A 22,475-nucleotide genomic window follows, 5' to 3' on the forward strand; every position below is an offset into this window, starting at 1 on the left:
CTAACTATTCCGGTATCATGGACTTGTTGTACTTGTGTACCAAACTATTAATATACTAAGGGGCTGTTTCACCATCCATTGATTACTGTTAACGGTGGTTAGGTTGTGATGCCGTCTCTATTTGTTTTGTTCGAATAGACTCATAGACGGAGACGGCATCACATTTAACCGTCGGTTAACGCTAATCAATGGATGGTGAAACAGCCCCTAACAGTAATATGGTATAATGCCAAATGAAACGTCGTGAGACCTTTGCTGAGATTTAAGGACTGCGCTTAGTGAGATATGCCGTCTTCAAATTGACCACCTAGACTGAGAAAAGCTTGCGGAAAAATGCACTGATTGTGGCTGACGTGTGTTGGAGGGCGCAAGTATTGCGATGAAGGCTTGCCTGGCTCAATGCACTTATTGAAAAGAGACAGAAACGACACCAAGGCCGTTCTGCACAACATCCGCAGACTTCGCTTGTCAGAGATGTGGACGGACATGTCGCTCTCGCATCGGTCTAGTCAGCCACCAAAGACGTTGTGCACAGCAACACGCCAAAATTCGTCTGGAACAGACGCGTAGGCCTGATGATGGTATAATATATGTGATATAACCTATGTTCGATATAACGTTCAGTGGGGTATAATGAATTACTGGTATTTATGCCAAATATCTTTTATTCTAGTGAAAGTATATCTAAAGTTGTTATACTGGTCATAACACACCCTGATGGCCATTCGGTTCCACCATGGAGGCCGCAGCTGCAGTTATGAGGCACACAAACATCGCAGCCCAGGCGGAGAGCTACTGGCACCGCAATGAGTCGTTGTCCAAGACTGTTCCCAAATAAGGAACAGGCAACGCCTATAACCAACGTTCCCGCTTTGACTTTTTGATGCCGACTTCAGCCTGGCCAAACCCACCCCAGTGGTTACACCCACAGGCCGTGCTAGAGCGTCCCTAGCCCCCTCGTCATCCGCAAACTCATTGTATCTGCGGAGCCCCGTGCAGTGACGCCAGTCTCATTCGGCTCGCCATGCATCATCCACATACGAAATGGTATTGGTAACCTTTATGAGATTTAAAAATTAGAGATAAGGCCACCAACTCCATGTGCCGATCCGAGGAACGCTGGCAGCCCACATCCGCCGTACGCCGCAACCGAGACCCACCGTTACATATGGCAAGGACGCTTGGACCCATTGCTCATCCGCAAGGGACACGTTCAATACAGTCTCCTTTGTATCTCTCAACGTGACGTCAAAAGAAGAAGTTTTACCCGAACACAACCATTGGAGTGGTTTTCAAAAATAGGTTTATTTTGGGACTGCGAAACACATTCGTAACAGAGTCAAGATGAGATGGGTATTAATACTCTTCAAACGTTCCTGGGCGAGCAAAATAGACGCTTCCTGGTCTCTAGTGCACTAGAAATGGCCTCTTTGGAAAATAGAAGAACCCAAGAGGGTAAAGGTCTTGTAAAAAGCCTTTGAGACCAAGAAGAAGACCTTAAAGAAGTTAAAGAAGGAGAACAGGCGGGGTTAAATCTGTCCCATATTCGCCTTCAGTCCTATACCTCTCAAGGGGGGGGGATAAGGAAAGCCAAGTCCTGCTTTACGACCTTAGGCTCCTTAGGTGCCATCATCTACGAGTAAATACCAAATTTAAGAGGTGATTTTCGAGACGACAGTGCTTCATGAATAGTAAGACTGAAGGTAAGCGGTCCAAGCTGATCTCCCTACTGGCGCACCCACCTGCGAAGAATTTGAGAATCGCCGTAGACAAGGTTAGAAGGAGAATGATAGACCTGGTGTAAAAAAGGTACAGGGTGGGAAGTATTTTTTTCACTTCGCCCAACAGAACATCCCTCTCGCAGTATTGGACGCGTTCTTGAGATCCTACTTCAAGACGACACAGTCTGGATTTCCGGGTTCCGTGACAAAGTGCGTGTTGTGGATCGTGACCTCAGTGTTCCAAAACCCAGCTGAAAATGAGCTGGTCGAATTCCGTCTAAGCCCACGGCTGACCCATTATGGAATGACCCTAGTGTCGCACCACATCCCGAGTTTACCGGCAAGGCTTGAATGGACCGATCCGGCTCCGAGGGCAATTTAGTGTGGGACGCGGGAGGATGCTTCGTACGCAAAAACCAAGCGTCTCAAGACCCGGAGGGCTACCGAGTCATCAGGCGAACGGCCCCATACACCGGCCTCATATACACTTTGGACTCTATAGTCTTAAGGACAGAATGCGACCTGCGGAGGAAGCCTGCCCGTCACTACTAAATTCAACAAGTCCCATGTTCAAGTTTGGTCAGTTTGCGGCGTGTGGAGAATGTGGGCTTGCCAGTCTTCCTCGCATCAGCACATGGAGTTATTATAGTGGCCTTGTCTCTTATAATTAAAAGTTCTCATGAAACCCCATCGGGTTACCATTCCGTTTGTGCATGGTGCACTGGCGAGGTGGACGGCTCGACACCTAATAGCGTCGCTGCCTCGGGCTCCGCTGATATAACGAGTTTGGGATGACGTGGGGGCTAGAGACGCTCTGGCACTTGTGGGTGGGTGTGCCACTAGGGTGGATTTAGCCAGGCTGAAGTCGGTATCAAAAATCAAAGCGGGAGCGTGGTTATGGGCTTTGCTTGCTCCTTATTTGGAAATACTTCTGGACAACGACTCATTGTGGGTAGCAGTAGCTCTCCGCCTGGGCTGCGATGTTTGTGTGCCTCATAAATGCATCTGCGGCTCCATGGTGGAAGCAAATGGCCATCAGGGCTTAAGAGATGATCGGTATAACAAATAACACATAATATCACAATATTATGCTATAAGTATTTAGTAGTATAATGTGTAGATATAATTAGTTTCTTTATGAAATCGTTGGAGTTGCAATTCTAACCTAACCTAGTTTTCAGGCAGTTTCGTTTCTTGATAGGGTCGCAGTTCTAACCTAACCTACTTTTGGTATTTATTATAATAGTATTACGTATTCCAGATTATACAATAATTGGCTAAGTAAAGTTTTTTGAAGAGGTGCTAATATTTTTATTCGATAGTCCACGTCTTAATAATCGAGGAACTGCAGCCTTTTATTTTTTATTTCCTCTTATTAATTAGAAATATTTTTTTAAGTGGTCGATATGACGTTTGTGAGATTGAAATTGCAGAACCGTTGAGGGCTCAGTACTTAGTAGAAACAGTAATAAAAAAAACGAAGTCAACTGTCACTGCTGTCACTGTCAAGTAGAATCTAACCTAAAACCGTTTTATTTACTTTGCGATTTGGTGCGATCAGTGTTTTTTGGATAATTTTTAAAGACCTCTCAGCACAAACTCAGTACTTTAAAATTTGCCGCATTTCTCCACGACCTTTGCATGATAATTGGACCACGATTGGATAGTTTCAACGACTATTTTGGCTCTGCTTCTTCGACAACGCTATCTTGCAGTCTCGACGACACTTGGCTTGATATTTGGACTGCCTTACGAGTAAATTCGAACACAGTATCCCTACAATGGATTCAGACGACTCCGACAGTATTCGAGTTGAAATGGAGCATTACAGAAATGTTCTCTAATGCTTTGTACGTTGGTCTATGAAATACTGACGAGATTTTCAGAATTCTGCGTATTTATGCATCCTAGTCTTTACAAGCGACTTGGTGCAAGTCAGCTTCATCTTCCACTGCAAGTTGCTCATCAACATGATTATACGAACCCTCTAGCCCTTCAACATCAAACACAGCAAAGGAGAACATAACAGAAGGGAGAGATATCGTGTTTTTTTAGCAAAACAATAAAAAGGACATAGTCTCAGTAAGAGTCATGCTATACATTGAAATATTTATGCACAAATGGGTTTATATTCTTTATTTCAAAGTGTATTGAAGGAAGAGTTTCTGCTAAATCATTTACAGAATGAAGTGGCTTTGTGTGGCTACTAAAAAGGGGGTGATTCCATCTAAAGTCATAGCGACCTTGAGGTTACATGTGAAATGCGTGATTTGAAGATTAAATAATCCGTATTTTTGAAGCGTCTCTGTTATTAACCATAACCACATAAAATTATGTAGACAAAGCTGTCTTATTGCATGTGTTTTAGATAGTTTTAGTTAATTTGCAGAGTAATATAATAAAAATGCAATAATTTATGTTTTATTTATTTCATAAATGTACAAATTATCATAAAAACGTTTAGCATAAGCTAAACGCATTGCATGTGTTTTAGATGGTTTTAGTTAATTTGCAGAGTAATATAATAAAAATGCAATAATTTATATTGTTTTATTTCATAAATACACAAATTATCATAAAAACGTTTAGCATAAACATATGTCTCAAAAGACCTGATTTATTGGAACATGTATATAATATTCCTGGCAAAGGGTAATTTAAAAACAAGTCGTATTTTTAATAAATTAAATATTGTGCCATCCCCATAAAGGCATTAGAAGTACTACTAAGAAATACAAGGAAATATAACACAAATATTATAGGTCACTATGTGTTAAACCGGGATTTAGTTTACTTTTGCATCAAAAGATGTCACTATCTCGTCTCAAGGAAAAGCTGAATCGCGCTGTAAAGATTTTTCCGGCAGGCTATAAAAGGGCTGTCAATCATATTAAACTTTTCATTTCCTAAGCAACCATGGTTTGATTAACTTGTGTGTTATATGTGTAAACAATATGCGTACCATTGATCATAAGTTATAACAAAACCGTGGTGATTTACTTGTATTTTTAGTACTTGTACTTGTGACAGTGACCCTAGATTGTATTGTTTGTTCTACCAGTTGAACTGGATGTGTGTATATATACTAGCTTTTGCCCGCGGCTTCGCCCGCGTGGAATTCGGTTGTTCCGCGCTGTTCCCTCGGGAACTGTTTATTTTTCCGGGATAAAAAGTAGCCTATATCACTCTGTGGCCCATAAACAATCTCTATGCCAAAATCACGTCGATCCGTCGCTCCAATGCGACGTGAAAGACGGAGAAACATACAAACACATACACTTTCGCATTTATAATATTAGTATGGATATATATGGCATTCAACCGTTTTATTTTGTCTGACTCTAATACATACATGACCGGGAATCGAACCTAATCAAAATCTCTGTGAGCAATGTTACAAATTCTGCACATTTTTTCGTTATTTTTGATGATGTAAATCATAAGTGAAAAGAAACATATTTTACAAGATTTTATTCGACTTGCAATGTACGAGTATGTATGTATTATAATTATAAACCAAAATGAGAATACAAATTTAAAGTACCATTAGCTTAGCACAGCAGTACTTATACTGATTACAGATTAGATGACAATGCAAGACAAGTATAGTCAACAAAAAGTATTGTGAGGAAAAATAAAAGCTTACACAAATAAAAACCAAAAATGATATTATTAAGAAAAAAATTTTGCTGACTGTACTTTTTATCGACTGTACTTGCATTGTCAACTAAAAATACATTTCTGTATTAAGAGATTGTCATGTTCAAAATTACATTTCCGTCCTAAATCTTAAATCTATTCTATTCTCTTCCATTAACCATTGAGGAGTTTCGTGGTACTTCTATGCCTCTTTTTTTATGGAAAAATGCATGTCCTTGGAAAAAACAGGTTATGCTCCTTCACTGGCTTCTTCTTGCAACCAAAATAAAAACACCAATGTGTGTTTACATCCACCTGAAAAAAAGATCAAAATTATTATAAATCCTTACTTATATTTAATATTATAAAGTGAAAGGAACTCTGTCTGTCTATCTGTTAACTTTTCATGCTTCAACCGCTGAACTGATTTAGCCGAAATTCATTATGTAGGTAGTTGGAGTCCCGAGGAAGAACATAGGCTACTTTTTATCTCACAGTTTAATCCCGAAAAAATACATAGTACTTGCAGGAAAGCAATAAGCGAATTCTTCGTAGACAGAGTCGCGGGCAACAGGTAGTTATAATATAATGTTTCACTAACCACAGAAATTTTACTCTATCATAATATTTACCAGCCAATGCAGAACAACATCACCTGTCGCATCAATCACATTGTCAGTTGATATCTAAGTAAATGGTCACAATATAGGTAATATGTTTTTGTTATTCTGTGCTCTCAAACAACTTTGGTCCGGCAACATATTCAACTTTTGATGCCCTAAAATGTAATGTAAAAAAAATAGACAAGAAACTGTATTGATATACTTTTGTACTTACGTTCATCCATTTTACCGGTGCGGACAAGAGTGCTTTATCTCCTTTGATTTCGGCAACATTGTATACTTATCACTGGTGTCAAAATATTCTAGACTCATAGCCATGTGTGGCAAGTTCCTTGAATCTGCTCGCACAAATTCACTCATTTCGTATTGAAAGGTGAAGCCGCTAAAATAGAAAATATGGTCCAAAAGTCAAGCCAAGTGTCGTCGAGACTGCAAGATAGCGTTGTCGAAGAAGCAGAGCCAAAATAGTCGTCGAAACTATCCAATCGTGGTCCAATTATCATGCAAAGGTCGTGGAGAAATGCGGCAAATTTTAAAGTACTGAGTTTGTGCTGAGAGGTCTTTAAAAATTATCCAAAAAACACTGATCGCACCAAATCGCAAAGTAAATAAAACGGTTTTAGGTTAGATTCTACTTGACAGTGACAGCAGTGACAGTTGACTTCGTTTTTTTTTATTACTGTTTCTACTAAGTACTAAGCCCTCAACGGTTCTGCAATTTCAATCTCACAAACGTCATATCGACCACTTAAAAAAATATTTCTAATTAATAAGAGGAAATAAAATAAAAGAGCTGCAGTTCCTCGATTATTAAGACGTGGACTATCGAATAAAAATATATTTAGCACCTCTTCAAAAAACTTTACTTAGCCAATTCATTATACCCACTGAAAGTTATATCTACCAATAATATATCTAAAGTTGTAATACCTAGCCACCGGTACGCACCCTGGCCATTTCACGCGTTGAGTTCTTGTCGGTGTTCAGGAAAATTTCCGCGCTACTACGCTCTCTTTGACATAGCGATAAGGCGCCTATTGCTCACCTTGTAATTTTAATAATTTGTTTTCTGTATCGCTTACTATGTCTGGTGTACAATAAAGAGTCTTTGTATTGTATTGTATTGTATTGTATTGTGAAGAGGGCTTTAATATCCGCCAACATCCTCTGCGTTCTGGAGCCTCCGGTCTTCTGTCGAACCGACAGCAAAAGGCCAGATGGCTTAACTTTAGTGCCATGGCAGAACGGGAAGTGTTTGCTGTCGGACGTTACGTGCGTTAGTACTTTCGCCGCCTCGCACCTCAGCTGAATAGTCCGCGGCAATCCGCGGTGGATTTTGCGGTCAAAAAACGGCAGAATTATTTTGTTCCTCTTGCGTTTGAGGCGATTGTTTACATTCGGGCAGTGGGACGTCGAATTACGGAAAGGGGGTCTCACGCTCACGCCCGCGCGGATTCGTTCCCTGGTGCAAAGATTGTCTATCGCCATTAAACGTGGTAATGCGGCCAGTTTGATGGCTACCTTTGCGCCAGGGACAACTCGAGGGGCCTTCTGGACTAAACTTAAGCTATTTATGTAACATTAATAAAAACAAATTAAAACTTCTAACTCTAAATTTCAAATACTTAGAGCCGAACATCATCTTTATTCGATGCAAACAGAACCGTAGCGATAAAAGTATAACTACAAAATTTTGAAATAGATTTACTATTGAGGTTGCCTGGGAGAGATCCTTAAAGGGATTAGTCCGCCTTTGTACAAGTATCTCAAAGTTTGTCAATTGTGTTGTGTTTCTTTTCTTTTGTACAATTAAGAGTTTACATACATACATACTATTTTCTTTTATCCTTTGGCAACATAAAAAGAACTTAAAGTTTTAAGGAATAATAATCATTATAATTTATAAATAAAGTTATACATCTTAAGAAAATATGATGTTTCTATATACCAAACATCGAAGTGCAATGATATTTTACTACGTATATATACTAAACACTTTTTTAATACACGATAAAGGTCAAGAGTAATGACTAATTTCACCAAATCTATAATATTTCGTGAAGTTTTTTGCTAATCCTGTTTGAATGTATGCTTTTGTATATGTTAAAATGGCTAAAATGCCAAACGTATGTTTTAGTTTTTAAGAACAAATAGCTAAATTCTTATAAATTAATTCTTATCAATACAACCAAACGACTAAAGATGTATAAAACTTCAACTCGGGGAGGGCATAATTACTGAAGTGACAAAGGTATTTTCTTTTTTTTTGCACAAAATACTAAACGTCCAACATTTGCAAACTAGAAAAATGGCAAAAGACTGAACGACAGTAAATCGAAAAATGGCAAAAAGGTAACAGTACTAAAATGAAAATAATGAAAGTGATGCTGCATTAAGTAATTTGCTTCCCAAATTTAAGCGTTTTTTGAAAGACTAAAGCGCCAAAAAAAAGTTAAATTTTGCTCCAATCGCTTTGAAACCTAGACAGTTCGATGCAGAAAAATTCGCTGATTCTGGTGATATGCATAACTCATTTTAGCCCAAAGTGTCGCTTTAGTACTTTTGCCTGCCGAGCGACGATATAAATAGATAGATAGATAAAGCTACTTGCTGTAACTTAATTGTCTAATCTTGAATTTCAAACCTTTGTAACTCTGTTATTATGTGAAAATAGCTTGATTTTTTTCCGTATGATAGCACGCGTTTGTTAGCTTTGGTTTTGAAAATAAATATATAATAGTCATATAGGTATACCGAGCTGTTATTGTCATATCATGCATGTGAATTACGCAATATCTTTCAGTAGTGAAATTGAATTGAAACTTCTAAAACACCGACTACTACCTACCTTACCTACCTACTGTTTTGCGCAGAAAATCGGCCGAACTGAAGTAGGACTCGCGCAATCTCGATACCACACAAATTTAAAAACCACCAAAAACAATTAAATCGAGGTGGGTCGACTGGTTGATATTAATTAATTTGATGACAATAACATGATAACGGGCTTATACCAGGGTATCATATGTATATCAGACGTGATTGCATTGATAAGAGCCACTTCAGACCGGCTTTCTGTGCGGGAAAATACCTTGCTATCTCGCCGTATCCTTGGCTACTTAGAGATTAGTTATACTACGTATTACACTAGGACGTCCGCCAACGAGATGGACGGATGACCTGGTGAAAACCGCTTGCTCACGATGGATGGGGGCCGCCTCCAACCGAAGCAGCAGGAGTTTTACGGGGGCGGCCTATGCCCAACAGTGGACGTCCTGCGGCTGATATGATGATGATGATGATTAAATTCTTATGGAGATTCCCAAAATTTACATCGTAGATTTCATTTAAGATAGAGAAAAACACCCTTGCATACAAATTGCAATAAATAAGTTTTTGCGTAAAACGTGATAGGGTAAACCATACAGTAATTGACCACGTTACAGTAATTGCCCAATTGATTTCTTTTACCCGCCTGCGAAGAAGGAGTATGTATGTATGTATATCTATTCCTATGTCTTCTCGTAACTACTCAATGGCTGAACCGATTTTGATAAATGATACGTCATTAGATTCGTCTTGATGACGCGAGTGACACTGGGTACATGAAATTCTTGAAAATCAAAATTTACACATCCTCGCACAGCACATCTCTGGTGGAAACAGCTGAGCGGAGCGAGGCGAGGTAAATGAAGCGTTTCTATTGGTTAACGAAAAACACATTCCTGGCAACACATCCTCGCACATCTCTGGTCTGGTGGAAACGCTGCTTAAAGTTGGCAATAAATTTACATAACACGTTTCATACATTGAACCATAATTTAACATCTTTCAATTTTTAACATGAAACCACCTTTACCTTTACAGAGCGATGTTGTTAGTGTTGTGTGCTACCCTACATTTGCCAGTTGTAATGAAAATGATGACGAAAACGCGGGTAGTTGTGTACCGGTGTCAGTTTCGTCGGGTAGTCGCGCGAGCAGAGCGGCGGCGCGCAGTGCGCGTGTTGCAGCAGCCACCGAGTCGCGTTGCTCCGAAGACGAAGGGCTACGGATTAGCCCGAAACATGTCGAGCTAAATGAGTGAGTTATCCGGGTCAATATATTTAATATAGATATTTTTTCACGCTTTGCTATAGCAGATATAAATGCAGATGATTGTATTATCTTATAGTTTATTTATTAAATGAGTGCGACCTGCTAGCGTGGAGATGGACGGCTGTGCGTGCTGAATATGCTTGCGGTTTTGTGACTTTTAGATGATAAGATTTCGACTGTCCCAATTTGAATTTGTTATTTATTATAATAAGTTTAAACCTAGGTTTAATTAGTATGTTAAGTGTAAGTTTAAATAAATAGATTTCGTTTTCGTGGTGCATTAGTGTAAACTGTCATGCCACGTGAACATAATTTTTACCAATAAATAAATTAATAAATTAAGGGGCTGTTTCGGTTATCTATTGTGTGCCCGAAAGTTATATGCCATAATTTCATTTGCCCGAAGATCATATGCCCGAAACTTCATTTGCCCGAATGTTTCGTTTAATAGAAAATTCATTTGATATATTCTTATTTTCCCGAAAATTAGATGCCATTATGATACGAATGCAATACGTATTGTTTTCCATATTATTAAGTGCAATATTATCATTTAAAAGAATATTAAAATGCCATACTACATAAAGTACAATTCAATAGAATCTGTCAATTTTCTACATATTTAAGACACCCTATCGTGGGCACACTTGATTATATATGTCCCTGTTGTTGCAATTATGATCTAAAAGGAATCAAAAAAGAATAATAGTCACATCACAAAGCCTTAGGCAGCCCGGTGTTTATATTAGTAGGCTGGAAGTGTCTACAGGATTGTCAGATTCTATTGAATTGGAGTTTAGTGTTTATTTTAATTATGATTGATTAAAATTGCTTTATTCTATTACTAATCTATATATTATCTTTATTATCCGGGCTGCTATAAAAAAAACCTAACATCGAAGGCTAAGGCGGAAGCTACGCTCCGCTTCGCTCCCGCCTTAGCCTTCTTAACCTAACCTATCCGAGTCAATTCTGCTCCGAACCGACTTGCTTGAAATTAATATTATGGGAAACAAAGATTCTGTCATTTGATTAATATGGTAAACAATGAGTAGTGAAAATGAATTTATAAGAAAAAACATTATGGCGGTTGAATATTATAGCACATGAAATTCGGGCAACTGGAATTCGGTCAAGTGAAGGTATACCGACTGTTTTACCATCCCTTGATTAGTGTTAACTGACGGTTAAATGTGATGCCGTCTCTATTTGTTTTGTTCGAATAGACCGAGACGGCATCACATTTAACCGTCAGTTAACACTATAAAAGGATGGTGAAGCAGCCCCTAAATCTTTTATATTTTATGTTTATAATAATGAAAGGGATAGTGGTGTGGTGGTGTCGTATCGGGCTAGGATAACACCTCTCCATTTCTTCAGTGGGTATCGTAAGAGGCGACTGAGGATATAGGTTAAGGTATACCGTAGGCAACAGGCTAGCAACCTGTCACTATTGTACCGTTTTTGTCAAACTTAAAACCTACAATTGCTAAAAGTGGCTCCGAAACGGTAACGCCATTTGGGAATACAGGCGTGATGTTTGTGTGTGTGTGTGTGTGTGTGTGTGTGTGTGTGTGCGCGTGTGTGTGTGTGTGTGTGTGTGTGTGTGTGTGTGTGTGTGTGTGTGTGTGTGTGTGCGTGTGTGTGTGTGTGTGTGTGTGTGTGTGTGTGTGTGTGAAAGGGATAGTTAGTGACTTCACATCAGAAAGGTTAAAGGAAAAAATAATTTAAAATTAACCCAAATTTAGATTTACGACGACGACAATAATATGCGTGAATGGCAGGCAAAACCCATTTGATAACACTACACTGAATAGCAATGAATCAACACTTGTTATCTTTATCAAATATTGCGAAATACTGGATTGTAATGATACGTAAATACTTAAAATTATTAAAAGTTGCCACTTATTTTACAAGTGAGAGAGTTTGGATTCGTACGGCGAAATAGTTTAAGAATTTACTACATTATTTATTATCAACGAATGTCAATTGTATGACGAGTGTTCGTGACTTATGTTAGTAGATTGCAAATTGATCGAATATTTTGTCAACCTCATATTAACACATTTTTTGACAGCAAAATCGGCTATAACTAGCTCGTGTTTAAGTTGTTTTTGGACCAATCAAATCGGTGAGATACGAGTATGAGGAAGTTACTAGTAGATTAGCGGCGGGCAACGTTGCATCAGTGTTTTTTCTTAGGTACTTTTTCTAAACACGAAATACATATGTACTTAATAGTTGTTTATTGTTTTTTTTTACGCAAGTCTATTTACGACCTGATTCATCATTCTCTTATAAGTCCCTGGTATTTTACGTAAACACGGTAGGTACGTAATCCGTGATGCCATCTCTATTGATTTAGCTTATTGACGTGGCACTGGGTAGGCCATATAACACGGAGACAGATCGGCAAGCGTAGCGTAGGACGTCCACCAACGAGTTGGATGGATGACCTGATTAAAGCCGCGGGGACGTATCTGAATATCGAAAATGTATATATCTAATGTTAAAAAGTCAACGGTCACAATATCGAAAGTAGGTTAGATTAGGTTAGGTTCGATATTTTAACTATCGATATTTCTATTTTCTATATTCAGATGCGTGCCCAAAGCCGCAGGTTCAAGGTATACCGCTTCCAACAGAAGCAACTGGAGATTTATGGGGACGGCCTATGTCCAACAGTGGACGTCCTACGGTTGATAATAGTGACGATGATGATAAAACAGAGACAAAAATATGTAAAGTTCAAATGGAAAGAGAAACATTGCCGAACAGTGAGACGTAGGTAGACTAAAGAGAAGCAAAATTGAGCATACATATCGGTTTTTTTTTTAGTAAATATTTCTCTTACCTATACTGCGAAATTTTTAAACATGGCGTTGGTTTGTTTACCAGTGGAAAGTACCGCCCCTGACGAAGTTTCCGGGTAGAGTTAACCGCACCGAATAACCAATTCTCTATACTAATTAGTTCCTGAATCGAAATTACCTAAACGATCGAAAAACCATCTTTCAATCAGATCTCCGTTTAATCGAATTGGGTTTTTTCAGCTTTTTTGTTTTCGCCTCAGAGGTTGACTGGATTATGGTCCATGTCCGAAGTTGTTGTGGTAAACAAGGGAAACTAATAAAAAACCGGCCAAGAGCGTGTCAAACACGCCCAAGATAGGGTTCCGTAGCCATTACGAAAAATCAAGTAATATTTTTCAAAGGATTTCGTATTGTGCACGGAATCTTTCAAGTTTAGGTGTAAGTATATTTTATACCTTAGGCTGCTATTTACTCTTAAACTACTAATAATTCTCCAGCAATCTTACCGGTTATAATTTTCCTTGTAAATTTGAAGTACTAGTGTACTAGTTTAGATTTTAGAGGTTTTAAAGTTGAATGTTTCGCAAACAGATCACTGAATCGAGAAATCGTCTAGGCAATCCCAATGATTTTAAAAGATCTATCCAACGATGCCCCACACTTATAGGGTTAGTCGAGAAAAAAAAATCACCTTTACTTTATGTCTGTGGAAGGAACCCTAAAAAATTTTTTTTAGTTTTTTTTTTTTTTCACTTTGTCGGCGTGACTGATATGTATATTCATGCCCAATTACAGCTTTCTAGTACTAAGAGTTTCTGAGCTTACCGCGGATAGACAGACAGACAGACGGACAGACATGGCGAAACTATAAGAGTTCCTAGTTGACTACGAACCCTAAAAACTTAGAGTAAGCGTCATACCACAACATATAATCCTTCTAGGTCCTAGAATCTAGGTTCACTTCGTTGTTCGTCTCTCTGTCTAGATCTGGTCCGTCTGTCGATACCCTTTATCTCAGGAACACGTTGAGGTATTAAGCTTCATATTAAATAAGTACTCAGGTCTTGAAGCAGTGGAAAAATCAAACTTTTAAGTCTACGCAATGAAAATATCTTATACAGTGATTAAATTACATATTTCCATATAAACCAAATCCTATAGGGTAACTCGAGTTACCTTAGAAAGTTGAAGTTTGGTGTGAATTAGCTCTCGCACAGCCATATACGTAAAGTCTAAAGATCTTAAATTTTATGTCTGTCTGTCTAAAGGTGCGGCCAAACCGCTTCTTAAAATACGCACACGGTGCGGAATCGCAGTGACGTGCCATATTATTGAAAAAATGTCTTCTTTCTTTAAACGTCACGACTTTGGTTCGGTGAAGACCTGAAGCTTACGACACGTCACTGCGATTCCGTTTTTAAGCAGCGGTTTGGTCGCACCTTTAGTCAGCTAAAATTTCGTTTTTATTTTTGACATTTTTAATTTGGCGTCCTTCTACGAAATTCAATAAACCCAATTAATGCAGAGAACTACAAAACAAGGTATCTCATGTAATAGGGGAATGGGACGCATAAGGCCTGATTGGCGTGTAGAACTGTCACATGCGCAGAAATTAACTGTCAGCGCTACACTTTCGTGCTGCGGCTGTAAACTTTGTTTGTAACTAGCAGATTGACAGACGCATTAGTAACAAATAGAATGTGACGGGAGTGCGTTCATTGAATTAATTAAGCGGTGATTAACTCCAATGTGTAAGGTCGCCTCTGAGTCGGTGCAAGCCACAAGCTCAAAGCGTTAAAGGGAATTTTCACTTTATATGGCGCAGTTTATTTTTTTCAGAATTAGGTAACTCCGAGTTGGAAATCCTTCAACCATATTTTTGTGCATTTTTACTTTAAATGGTGCATTTTTTTTTTCTCAGAATCAAATCATTCCGAGTTCTCTTCACTCAGAATCACGAGCACTAGGTATGATTTGGACGAAGAAAAAAGTGTCCCTATTTTTTGTCAGTTTAGTGACTTTTTTTCATACAGTTTATATGGGTCGTTACGTTACGAAATGGACACATATTTTTTTTATGGAAAATTGGGGATATTTTTTTTCTTCGTCAAAATCAATGTGCTCGTGATTCTGAGTAATTAGAACCCAGAATGATCTGATTCTGAGAAAAAAAAATATGCGCCATTTAAAGTAAAAATGCACAAAAATATGTTTTAAGGATTTGATACAGCAACTGTGCTAAGTAACTAAATAAGCCCACTAAATAAGGCCGCCTTTTGCTTACCTTATTGTAATTTTCTCTCTGTCTGTGTACCTGTTTTCTGTATCGCTTACTATTTCTGGTGTACAATAAAGATTAATTGTATTGTATTGTACTGTATTGTATTGTATTGTAAATGTTCTGAAGACATAAACACTTGGAATTTCCACTAACATAATAGCAACAATAATGATAAACTAAGAAAAGTTTAAAGTTAATATCTCAAAAACGGCTGAACCGATTTTTATCAAACATAGCATAGCTTTAGGTTAAGTTTAGATTTAGTAACCCTTAAGGTTAAGGTTCTGGCAGAATATCAGCGTTGCGAAGCAATTCGCGACATCGTGCTGAGCCAGATTCCCTTTTTGTGTCCATTCTGCTCTTTTCGCTTTTGTTTTGTTTGTTTTTGGTATGTATTAATGTGACCAAATAAATATATTTTCTTTCTTTCTTTCTAAGAACCACCGCAAAGAAACTCACTTTCGCGTAACAAAACCACATCGGAATCCGTCCATCCGTTTGAGAACTACGATGCCATAGACAGACAGACAGACATTGACGTCATACTTATGAAACCCTTCTTTTAGCGTCGGGGGTCCAAAAGCAAATTTTTCTTAAAAAACCTTTTTTATAGTGATTTGATTGAGTGGCCTTGAGGTTTGATCTATGGCTTCTCAAGCAGAGGATTGTAGATTCAAATTTCCTTTAAAATTTACCGCGAGCTGTACAATGAAGGAAAACATCTTGAGGAAACCTACATAAACCAGCGAATCAGTTCAATTGTGTGTGAAGTTCCCAATTCCTCACAGGGCTCTCTCATTTTGAGAGGAGGCCTGTGCCCAACAGAGGGACGTACATAGGCTGGGATGATAATGATTCTAACTATAACCTATTTCAAATCAGTCGTCAAAGTTTAATCTCAGGTGTAGAAAAAAAAATTTTTTTTTTTCAAATCGATTTATTGTTACCTACTTCAGTTAGTTTATTTTATTTATCTCGTGCTTATAAAAATAGTTTCAGTAAACTTCAGTAAGCTGGTTGAAAGAGCGAGACAATTGGCTAAGTAAAGTTTTTTGAAGAGGTGCTAAATATATTTTTCTTCGATAGTCGACGTCTTAATAATCGAGGAACTGCAGCTCTTTTATTTTTATTTCCTCTTATGAATTAGAAATACTTTTTTAAGTGGTCGATATGACGTTTGTGAGATTGAAATGGCAGAACCGTTGAGGGCTCAGTACTTAGAAGAAACAGTAAAAAAAAACGACACCTGTCACTACTGTCACTGTCAAGTAGAATCTAACCTAAAACCGTTTTATTTGCTTTGCGATTTGGTGCGATCAATGTGTTTTTTGGATAATTTTTAAAGACCTCTCAGCACAAACTCAGTACTTTAAAATTTGCCGCATTTCTCCACGACCTTTGCATAATAATTGGACCACGATTGGACAGTTTCGACGACTATTTTGGCTCTGCTTCTTCGACAACGCTATCTTGTATTCTCGACGACACTTGGCTTGACTTTTGGACCATATTTTCTATTTAAGCGGCTTCACCTTTCAATACGAAATGAGTGAATTTGTGCGAGCAGATTCAAGGAACTTGCTACACATGGCTATGAGTCTAGAATATTTTGGCACCAGTGATAAGTATACAATGTTGCCGAAATCAGAGGAGATAAAGCACTTGTCCGTACCGGTAAAATGGATGAACGTAAGTACAAAATTATATCAATACAGTTTCTTGTCTATTTTTTTTAAATTACATTTTAGGGCATCAAAAGTTGAATATGTTGCCGGACCAAAGTTGTTCGAGAGCACAGAATAACAAAAACATATTACCTATATTGTGACCATTTACTTAAATATCAACTGACAATGTGATTGATGCGACAGGTGATATTGTTCTGCATTGGCTGGTATATATTATGATAGAGTAAAATTTCTGTGGTTAGTGAAACATTATATTGTAACTAGCTGTTGCCCCGCGACTCTGTCTACGAAGAATTCGCTTATCGCTTTCCCGCGAGTACTATGCATTTTTTCGGGATAAGACTGTGAGATAAAAAGTAGCCTATGTTCTTCCTCGGGATTCCAACTACCTCCATAATGAATTTTGGCTAAATCAGTTCAGCGATTGAAGCATGAAAAGTTAACAGACAGACAGACAGAGTTCCTTTCACGTTTATAATATTAAATATAAGTAAGGATTTATAATAATTTTGATCTTTTTTTCAGGTGGATGTAAACACACGTTGGTGTTTTTATTTTGGTTGCAAGAAAAAGCCAGTGAAGGAGCATAACCTTTTTTTTCCAAGGACATGCATTTTTCCATAAAAAAGAGGCATAGAAGTATCACAGAACTCCTCAATGGTTAATGAAAGAGAATAGAATAGACTTAAGATTTAGCACGGAAATGTAATTTTGAACATGACGATCTCTTAATACAGAAATGTATTTTTAGTTGACAATGCAAGTCCAGTCGACAATAAGTACAGTCAGCAAATTTTTTTTCTTTAAAATATCATTTTTGGTTTTTATTTGTGTAAGCTTTTATTTTTCCTCACAATACTTTTTGTTGACTATACTTGTCTTGCATTGTCATCTAATCTGTAATCAGTATAAGTACTGCTGTGCTAAGCTAATGGTACATTAAATTTGTATTCTCATTTTGTTTTATAATTATAATACATACATACTCATACATTGCAAGTCGAATAAAATTTAATTGAATTTGCAGGTGGTAGGACCTTGTGCAAGGTCCGCCCGGATTGCTACCACCATCTTGCTCGCTAATCCTGCCGTGAAGCAGCAGTGCTTGCACTGTTGTGTTTCGGCGTGGAGAGTAAGACAGCCGGTGAAATAACTGGCACTTGAGGTATTCCTTCTTTGGCCTCTAGGTTGGCAACGCATCTGCAATACCCAGGTGTTGCAGTTGTCTATGGGTGGTGGTGATCTCTTACCATCAGGAGATACACTTGCTCGTTTGCCATCCAGTCGAATAAAAAAAAAAAAAACTTGTAAAATATGTTTCTTTTCACTTATGATTCTCATCATCAAAAATAACGAAAAAATGTGCAGAATTTGTAACATTGCTTACAGAGATTTTGATCAGGTTCGATTCCCGGTGATGTATGTATTAGAGTCAGACAAAATAAAACAGTTGAATGCCATATATATCCATACTAATATTATAAATGCGAAAGTGTGTGTGTTTGTATGTTTCTCCGTCTTTCACGTCGCAACGGAGCGAGGGATCGACGTGAATTTTGGCATAGAGATTGTTTATGGGCCACAGAGTGATATAGGCTACTTTTTATTCCGGAAAAATAAACAGTTCCCGAGGGGAACAGCGCGCGATAACCGAATTCCACGCGGGTGAAGCCGCGGGCAAAAGATAGTATATATACACATCCAGGTGAACTGGTAGAACAAACAATACAATCTAGGGTCACTGTCACAAGTACAAGTATTAAAAATACAAGTAAATCACCACAGTTTTGTTATAACTTATGATCAATGGTATGCATATTGTTTACATGTATAACACACAAGTTAATCAAACCACGGTTGCTTAGGAAATGAAAAATCTTAACAGCGCGATTCAGCTTTTCCTTGAGACGAGATAGTGACATCTTTTGATGCAAAAGTAAACTAAAATCCCGGTTTAACACATAGTGACCTATAATATTTGTATTACATTTCCTTGTATTTCTTAGTAGTACTTCTAATGCCTTTATGGGGATGGCACAATATTTAATTAAAAATACGACTTGTTTTTAAATTACCCTTTGCCAGGAATATTATATACATGTTCCAATAAATCGGGTCTTTTGAGACATGTTTATGCTAAATGTTTTTATGATAATTTGTGTATTTATGAAATAAAAACAATATAAATGAAGTATTGCATTTTTATTATGTTACTCTGCAAATTAACTAAAACCATCTAAAACACATGCAATAGGACAGCTTTGTATAGGTAGCATGTTCCAACAAATAGGCTCTTCTGAGTCATATGCTTATGCTAAACGTTTTTATGATAATTTGTACATTTATGAAATAAATAAAATATAAATTATTGCATTTTTATTATATTACTCTCCAAATTAACTAAAACTATCTAAACCACATGCAATAAGACAACTTTGTCTACATAATTTTATGTGGTTATGGTTAATAACAGAGAGGCTTCAAAAATACGGATTCTTTTAATCTTCAAATCACGCATTTCACATGTATCCTCAAGCTCGCTATGACTTTAGATGGACAAGTGCAAGTTGCAAGCCACTTCATTCTGTAAATGATTTAGCAGAAACTCTTCCTTCAATACACTTTGAAATAAAGAATATTAACCCATTTGTGCAACATGCAATTAATTATTTTAATGTATTGCATGACTCTTACTGAGACCATGTCCTTTTTATTGTTTTGGTAAAAAAACACGATATATCTCTGCTTTCTGTTATGTTTTCCTTTGCCGTGTTTGATGTTGAAGGGCTAGAGGGTTCGTATAATGATGTTGTTGATGAGCAACTTGCAGTGGAAGATGAAGCTGACCTGCACCAAGTCGCTTGTAAAGACTAGGATGCCTAAATACGCCGAATTCCGAAAATCTCGTTTGTATTTCATAGACGAAGGTACAAAGCATTGGAAAACATTTCTGTAATGCTCCATTTCTACTCGAATACTGTCGGAGTCGTCTGAATCCATTGTAGGGATACTGTGATTCGAATTTACTCGTAAGGCAGTCCAAATGTCAAGCCAAGGGTGGCCGAGAATTCAAGATAACGTTGTCTAAGAAACAGAGCCAAAATAGTCGTCGAAAATATCCAATCGTGGTCAAATTATCGTGCAAAGGTCGTGGAGTGATGTGGCACATTCAAAAGCCCAGAGTTTGGGCTAAGGTCGTAAAAAATTATCCAAACAAAAAACACACTGATCGCACCAAATCGCAAAGCAAATAAAATGGTTTCAGGTTAGATTCTACTTGACAGTGACAGCAGTGACAGTTGACTTCGTTTTTTTTTAATGTTTCTACTAAGTACTGAGCCCTCAACGGTTCTGCCATTTCAATCTCACAAACGTCATATCGACCACTTAAAAAATATTTCTAATTAATAAGAGGAAATAAAAATAAAAGAGCTGCAGTTCCTTGATTATTAAGACGTCGACTATCGAAGAAAAATATAATTAGCGCCTCTCCAAAAAACTTTACTTAGCCAATTACGAACTATTCCGACAAAATACGATGGCAAAACATTATTTACTACTTGGATAACAGTTGATTCCGTTATCATCTCGTGCCTTGTCCCTCGTCTCCCAAGGTCCACGTGCGCTTCCTCATCGGCGCAGGCGCCGTTGTTTCGCAACCCGCATGCGCGCGGACACGAGACCGCATCGCTCCAGAATACATCAACGATTATTACTATGATAATGTAATACATACTGATGCACCGGATGGCATTGAGAAAGCGTTTTTCAGGTACTTTTTATGATCGGAGGGTATATCAACTCAAAATAATACACTATTTTGATTTTGAACATGAAACTACCGTGAGACTCACTCATATTAAATGATATTGTAACGGATAACTCACGTCTTAAACCGAGTTTAGCTCGACATGTTTCGGGCTATTTCGTAGCCCGTCTTCTCAGGAGCACGCGAACGCGACTCGGCGGCTGCCGCAACACGCACACTACGTGCCACCACTCTGCTCGCGCGAGCGAAATAGCCCGAAACATATCGAGCTAAACTCGGTTTAAGACGTGAGTTATCCGTTACAATATCATTTACTATTTTGATTTAGAACTTCCAGAAATTAAATTGTCGAAATCAAATAGATTTTGTCGAGTTAATTTGCTCTTGCTTGATCTAGGAGTGCGATTTTATAATATTTTTTTCAGACGTATTATCATTGTAAATTTTAGAATCCGATGGATTGCTGCAGTTAACCGGAAATAGAGAGAAAGAAAGAGATTTCAGACGTGCTGATTTACAAACTCAGTGAATTAAAGAAAGTGCTTTCAGACGGGCTGCTTCGACAAACTCAGTGAATTAAAGAAAGAAAGAAAACATTTATTCGTGACATTATTACACAAAATACATAGAATAAAACTGTTTTGTGACCGTGATACGTATTTTTATCACGGTCACAAAACGGTCCTATGTAATCTAGATAGCTCTTTCGAACCCAGCCGAGTATTAAAAGAAAGAAAGAGATAAAATAATCTATTTATAACAGCAGTGACACATTACACAGGTTAGAAAAAATACATAAGTAGTGTTGCCGTAATAAAAAGGTCCCGGTTCAGCATATCGCTGGTTGAAAACCAGCACTGTTCTTCCGCCGGGCCATAGAAGAGTGAAATTACGGAAAGCCACACAAAACAGACACAAAAATAGTTACTAGACTAAAATATTAGTTGGCTGTATCTGTACCCACGTAAAAGCGTTACGACAGTGGACTTTATGTACAATTCCACCATATTATTACTTATGTATAATCCATGGCAAATTTAAAGAACCCGCACAATCGTATCGGCTGGGGTCGAAAGGAATAGAATAGACCAGTGTTTTTCAACCTCTGGGTCGAAACCTCCTGGGGGGTCGCGAAGCCTCTTTAGGGGGTGGTGGAGCCCCTATTAGTAGCTGGGAAAACTGCTTCAGCACAAAAAAGAAAAAGTTTAAAAATATTTGTTAAGTAAATGTTAACTAATTATACAATTAACTAATTATATTTAAAAAAATACATGAAAAACAGTGGGTAGGGGGTCGCAAAATATCTCTATACTAAAAGGGTCGTGTCATGAAAAAGGTTGAAAAACAATGAAATAGACCATGATTTCTCATTACATGGCAAGGCCTAGACTAGATAATACTAGTAACCCGTGACTTAGCACAGAATCTAACTCACATTTAAGCACGCCAGTTAGGGTTTCTGTGATCATGTCATGAGGTCCGTTTGAAAACTTTGAAATTTGCGTCATGTCTGTGATTTGTTAAGTAACTAAATGAGCCTAACGCAAGCAAGACTAACGTGAAACGGACCTCTCGAAACTAAGTCGTGGTAAATTAGTCGGTTGGTTTTCTCTCTAGCAGAAGAACGTGGATTCAAACCCGTACTCGCACCTCTGTTTTTCAGAATCTATACGCAAAATTAAATTATAAGTTTACCAAGAGCTTAACGGAGAGGAAACCCTACCTCCCAAATCCCAACAGCCCAAATTCTGTCATTCTGAAAAGAGATCTGTGTTTGGACACAGACTGCTTGCTGCTGGCAGTGGGACTACATACATAAATATATATACTTATATCAGTTG

The 22,475-nt window shown here is 37.9% G+C and overlaps 1 long non-coding RNA gene across 1 annotated transcript; it reads right to left on the reverse strand.

Moving 5' to 3' along the window:
- Positions 1-5,177: 5,177 nt before the first annotated feature.
- On the reverse strand, positions 5,178-6,758 carry LOC141440658 (uncharacterized). Its single transcript, XR_012452728.1, has 2 exons — positions 6,198-6,758; positions 5,178-5,675 (listed from the first exon to the last, which is right to left on the reverse strand). It is a non-coding gene; the product is annotated as an uncharacterized lncRNA (long non-coding RNA).
- Positions 6,759-22,475: the final 15,717 nt, after the last annotated feature.

The sequence above is a fragment of the Choristoneura fumiferana genome, chromosome 23, assembly GCF_025370935.1.
Source record: "Choristoneura fumiferana chromosome 23, NRCan_CFum_1, whole genome shotgun sequence".
Taxonomy (NCBI): Eukaryota; Metazoa; Arthropoda; class Insecta; order Lepidoptera; family Tortricidae; genus Choristoneura; species Choristoneura fumiferana.